Raw genomic sequence first — 6,016 nt, 5'->3', positions numbered from 1 at the left:
AAGGTTGTTTTTGTTGACATGTTCCTACAAAGTAGCTGCAGTTTAAGTTGAAAGCAAATCCTCAGAAAAACTTACTCTGTTTCTTTGGTTAAAATAGAACCAGTAATTAGTTGAAAAGACATTTCCCACGTTGATGAACTTTTTTAATGCCTGCATAAATACATGCAGATTTCATTGATGAAAGACGTTTAAATAGGAAATTCTCACGTTTTGTCAAACTATTAGTTTATTTCATATTTGATCTGTCTGGAGATAAGGTTGCTGTGTTTTCCAATATTTTAAATCAATCTAGCTTTTTAATTGCATCATAATTAAGAAGGATGGATTTCTTTTCCAGTTTGAAAAGACACTAATACAAGAATCCAGGCCACAAAGAGAAGGCCAGAAGTTCAGACAGACAGAGGAAGTTTTAGAGAAAACTAGGTGACTCAAAGCAAAATATTCCACCAAATATGCCATTTATTGCCTACCCTTTTCCAATATAGATTTTAGAATATTGCAATACAGAATTACTTGATTTCTTTATAAAGTGAAATACCTGATGCTTTCATGATAAATATGTTGTGAATAGTAGAAACAAGGTGGTTTGGTAGCTGGATGTCACCAGCTAATCTATTTTCAGTTGCAAGTGTTCCAAATCATGGCAAATTAAGGCATGTCAAGGTGGAGAGTGTTGAATGCTCTGAGTCCACACAAGCTCTGCACAGGCAGTGCCCACACCAACCAGTGCAAAGGCTCCTGACACCCGAGCACGGCAGTCAAATCAGCGTGCTGGGGACAGAGTCCATCAGTCTTCCCAGGCATGGTGAGGGGATGAATCAGGCATGGGGGCAACACAGGGAGCCAACTGCTGGATCTTGCACTTGGGTGACAACAACCCATGCAGCACTGCAGAGTGGGGGGAGAGCGGCTGGAAAGCTGCCCAGTGAAAAAGGACCTGGAGGTGCTGATCAGCAGCTGAACATGAGTCAGCGCATGCCCAGGTGGGCAAGAAAGCCAATGAACAAGAAACAGTGTGTCCAGCAGGACCAGGGAAGTGACCATCCCCCTGTACGTGGCACTGATGAGGTCTCACCTCAAATCCCGTGTTAAGTTTTGGGCCCTTCAGTACAAGAAAGACACTGAGGTGCTGGAGGGTGTCCAGAGAAGGGCAGCGAAACTGGTGAAGCGTCTGGAGCAAAAGTCTTATGAGGAATGGCTGAGGGAGCTGGGTGTGTTTAGCCTGGAGAAAAGAAAACTGTCTACAGCTACCTGAAAGGAGGTTTTAGAGAGGTGGGGGTCAGTCTCTTCTCCCAGGTAACAAGTGACAGGACAAGAGGTAACAAGCGCCAAAGAGGTTTAGATTAGATATTAGGAAAAACTTCTTCACTGTAAGTGTTGTCAAGCATTGAAACAGGCTGCCCAGGGAAGTGGTGGAGTCACCATCCCTGGAAACGATTACAGAGTATGTGGATATGGCTCTTGAGGACACAGTTTAATGGTGAACATGGTGATGGTGCTGGGTTGACAGTTGGACTTGATGATGATAGAGGATTTTTCCAACCTTAACAATTCTATGATTCTATGAATCACAGCTTGGGCTGGACCCATCTAGGAGACAAGCTAGTTCCCACGCAGGTCTCAGGTCCACCCAGGAGACAAGAGTGCTAGCTAGTCAGCACCCCTCCTACCACATTGCTTAGACAAGGACCCCAGGCCCAGGTCTGAGCTTAAATGGCTTTCTCAACCATAACTGGGGCGAAGGTCCCGGATGAGGCTGGTCAGGGCAACTAAGGGCCATTGGTGCACACGGGACAATAACAGCAAAATGTTTGGGAATTCCAATAGAATCACAACACCCATTTGAGTTTTATTTTATCACAGAAAAAAAAAAAACCACAATAAAATAGGCCCTTAAATATGCAGGGAAAGGGAAGGAATACTACACAAATAGCACAGTGCTCTCTGGTGGTGTTGTTTCAAAGCTCTAATGTACAAGAAAGGCAGCAACATCCTGCAAGTACATAAAGGACTGGGTACCCAGAGCTCATTCTGGTTCATAACGTACTGTTGGACAAGAGTTTTTGTCTACACACTTCACTATTCCAAGCCCTAAATGGGCACAAAAAGCTGCAATGTCCTTGGAAAATTAGTATTGTATCACTGCAAGTATTAGTAATATTGTTATAATTCATGCTTGTAAGCTAAAAGGATGCTTCAGTTTTGGGAAATTTGCTTCATGAGGCATATAGCTCTTCTTTTGCCAGTACACTTTCAATCTCAAATTCTGTCAAACAGGATTTATGTGCTTTTGTTTCTAGCACAAAATGAGAAATACAATGCCACATGTTATAGAACAATTCAAACAACTATTGTCTTGTTGTTTACACAGCTTAAATTACATGCTAGTTTAGCCATTATTCAAGTGAGAAAAAATCAGTAATCTAAATTCTGTCTCAAAAATAATTAATTTGAGTAAGGCTTGAAGCTACTGTAATCAGGGCAGAAGTTTGTCCAAAATGATCAAATATTTAAGAGGAAGTAAGAAACCACTTCTGCTCTTTGTTTTCCTTGGGCTACGAGGTAGACTCAGGGGAATTGCCAGTGTCAGAGAAATGTTTATATTGGGAATTAGAGGATTTTATAAGATTTAATTACAGTGGATTTTCCCCCACATAGTAGAAGCTACAGAATGGAAAGTAAGTCATTTGCTTTTAAGCAGGATCAACACAGTTAGAGATAAAAAAGCACAAATTGTTGAGCCCATGCTCTTGAAAAGGCAGGCTACAATTCCCTCATAGAGGATATAGTGGATATTAAGCTTATACTCCATTGAACAGCAGCTAAAAATCCATTTAACAGAGAGGGGCTGACCCAGGAAAAACAGATTAGATAGGATTTTGTGGCATTCAGATATTTCATTCAGAACAAAAAGTTCTCACATTTTTACTTATTTACAGTGTCATTCTTAGGAATATCATTTTACAGTTTCCAAGCTTTGAAATGTGTCTCTCATGAAGACTTGTATGACAAAGAATCCAAGCCAGGCTGAAAATGCATTAAAAAACAGTATCCACATTTTAAAGTAAAAGAAAGGTTCTTAACAAAATCTCAGCAATACTACCCATAAATAGGGACTTGTATGTTTTTAAAACTGGCCTGAAGTTACAGCTGATGGTATAAATATCTGGCAGGTAGTAGCACAGCTAGTATGCTTCTCTGTGTTGTGCAGAGAATCTTCCATTTCACTGCAATGGATTCCCTAATCAAGGGGTTGCATCTCATAACTGCCTCTCTCATGCGGCCACCTTGCCATTAGTGATGACGACAGAATAATTCATACAAATAACACCAGAGAATTACATTTTATGTTGTTATTGATAGATCATTTAGAAGAGATGGCTTTGTCGTCAGACCTAGTCTCTCAGAAATAAAATCTGGAATAGTTTCAGGCTGTTAGGATAATATGGGCTTTGTCTTTTTGACTTTTTTTTTTTTATAAAATCATACTGTGAAATACATAAAATGCATTATTTCTTTTACACAAGATGGCAGGCACCAGACAGCCAAGAGCTTGAAAATGATCTCTCTCTTATAGAGCAGAGGTTTGCACTTCGCCAGGAAGCGCAGACTTGTGGCACAGGGCTTGAACGTTCATTGCACTGAGGGTTTTTCCCTGACTAACTGCTCAGCAAAATATATGTTCTCTTCTGAAGAAGACTGCCACAGCTGTGATCATCTGGAAAACATGCCACTTTCAAAGGACTGTCCTTTGGCACAACAAGCTGCTGTTAACACTGCTCTTGCAACTTAAAGAGTCTATGCTGCCCATCAGAGACATACATTAGTCTCTCTTGATTGAATATTAGAAAAGTTTCCAAGCCATCCTGCTGGCTCACAGCACATTAATCCATTTATATGCAATCTCATCTATGACCCAACTGCAGGTTACAAACTGGTTTAGACAAGTTGCCTATTCTATCTTGTGCATGTGCCTGACCAGGGCTACAGATAACCAAGAAGAATTTGCAGACGGACACAGAAGCAAGGTTGCACACATTTTGGGGAACCCTACAGCTTTTGTGAACTGATGAGTATGTGGGATTTGAAACACTATTAATTTTATTAATTATAATCATATATCTACTAGTAAAAGTCTCTTCAGTTAATGTAATTAATTAGCAGTGCTTTTATTCTGCACCTCTTGCTCTCTACATATTTAACACCCAGTAAGTGTCATCTTCTCTCTGATGATCATCTGCAGTACAGCTTACAGGAAGCTTTAATGAGTGCAAGTACTTGATCAGATATATACTATGTTAATTAACACACGCAGTAATGGGAAGAGAACTACATAAACCACTCTGAAGCAGTCATCTTAAAATGCAACCTAAATTTCAGTCGGTTTCATAAACAAATTCTCAAATAGAAACTCTTCCTTTGATTTTCAATTATACATTTTAGAAGCATTATTTATATCAAAACTTTTAAGGTATATTTTCAAACTGTTTTTTAAGAAAATCTGCAGGCTCCTTTGTTTGTTTTGATCTTTTGATTAACAATATAAGAAACACAAAATGTTTTGTGCAAAGCATTTTAATTGTCTGTTTTTCATTTAAGGAAAATTTTATCTGATGTATTTTCAGGGAAATAAATTTGCAGACAAGGACCACTACCCTTTAAAAAAAATTAGACAAAGTAATAGCTATAGCTCTAGCCGGAGTGGTAATGAACATTTGACTTTCAAAAAATCCACCATGAACAAATAAATGTGAGATTAATTTATGGTTATAAGTTCTTCTTCAGGGGCCAAAGCAAAATAGATATTCTTCTTGGTTATTGTAACAAGGCTTACTGGGAACAATATTTTTCTGGAAATTCAGATAGGGACGGCACAACCGTACAACAGAAGGCTGACAAGGGTCTCAACTCCTCCCAGGCTCAGACATGAGCCAAGGGTAGCACCATTGTTTTCCTCCAAGTCCCTGCATTCATAACTAGGGAGGTTAAAAACCATACAAGGAGGACACAAAGCACAGTGGAAAAGGCCAGCCACTAAGCAATGCAGCATTTGTGCTCCAAAACATCCCTCTACACAAAAGGGTAAATAAGGACTCTGCAGACTTCCCATTCTGACTGGGAGAAGTTCCTGCTTTAAGCAACAACCTCATTATACATAGTTCACTGCAGGGAAAACAAAGTGGTCCCTGGAAGGAGGGACAAACAAATGAGAAACTTTCTGCTGGCCAGCCTAAGGACACCCTATGGGCCTTGTGGCACAGGACCTCCCCTGCTCACGGATGCTATACAAATTCAATTACACTGAAAAGTGCTTCAGTCAAACTCCACAGTGCCCAGCTCAGATGTGTAATTACTTCCATATTCTATTATGAAAACAGCCATACTGTCATAGGCCTGAAGCTAGCATGTATTCAGGGCTTCATTATATATACTATCTCTAAATGTTTCTCTTAATTATCTTTGGTCCCTAAGAGAGGCTTGAGGCCTTCCTCATTTGCTCTCTCCTCCAGTATGGTTGGCTTGATTCCCGAAGCAGAAGACTGAAATGGGATGGGAAATCACAACAAGTAAACAAGTATTCTTCCAAATGCATACACTTTTATTTGTATTATTTTAGCGGTGTTAGAAGTGCCATATTAACAGCAGCAGCACAAACAGTATTGCAGACATGGGTATATACAAAGAGAATGCTTTGAGAGTTTGCTCAAAGGCAGCACAAAGGACAGTCCCAGTCCCCCAGGCACACTCTATGCATCTGGTACACCACTGACAGGATACCTGAATTGTCAGAAGCTGGTAATTTTGGCATACAGAATACATCTTTTATATACAGAACGTTATGCATCAACTCACTTCTCTTATGTAAAACTGGACTCAACAACTGAATAAAAAGTACTTTCTGTACGCTTACCGAGGTGGTGGCACTTCTCTTACTATTGTTACAAAAGCTCTCTCTCAGATGTTGGGAACACTGAAAATACAAGGGCAAAAAAGAAAACGTATTAGCCCTCATGCC

The 6,016-nt window shown here is 39.9% G+C and overlaps 1 protein-coding gene across 1 annotated transcript in view; it reads right to left on the bottom strand.

Moving 5' to 3' along the window:
• The window catches only part of SEC24C (SEC24 homolog C, COPII coat complex component), a 110,281-nt gene that overhangs the window by 103,703 nt on the left and 562 nt on the right, over positions 1 to 6,016 (bottom strand). The window contains exon 2 of the mRNA XM_027885159.1: positions 5,912 to 5,971. The gene's annotated coding sequence lies outside the window, so the exon portion shown is untranslated. The remainder of the gene's footprint in view (positions 1 to 5,911; positions 5,972 to 6,016) is intronic.

The sequence above is a fragment of the Empidonax traillii genome, unplaced genomic scaffold (assembly GCF_003031625.1).
Source record: "Empidonax traillii isolate 1590-97213 ecotype Southwest subspecies unplaced genomic scaffold, ASM303162v1 scaffold162:size863265, whole genome shotgun sequence".
In the NCBI taxonomy this organism is placed as follows: domain Eukaryota; kingdom Metazoa; phylum Chordata; class Aves; order Passeriformes; family Tyrannidae; genus Empidonax; species Empidonax traillii.
Note: the sequence above shows the minus strand (reverse complement) of the source record. Positions and strands in the feature narration are given on the sequence as shown.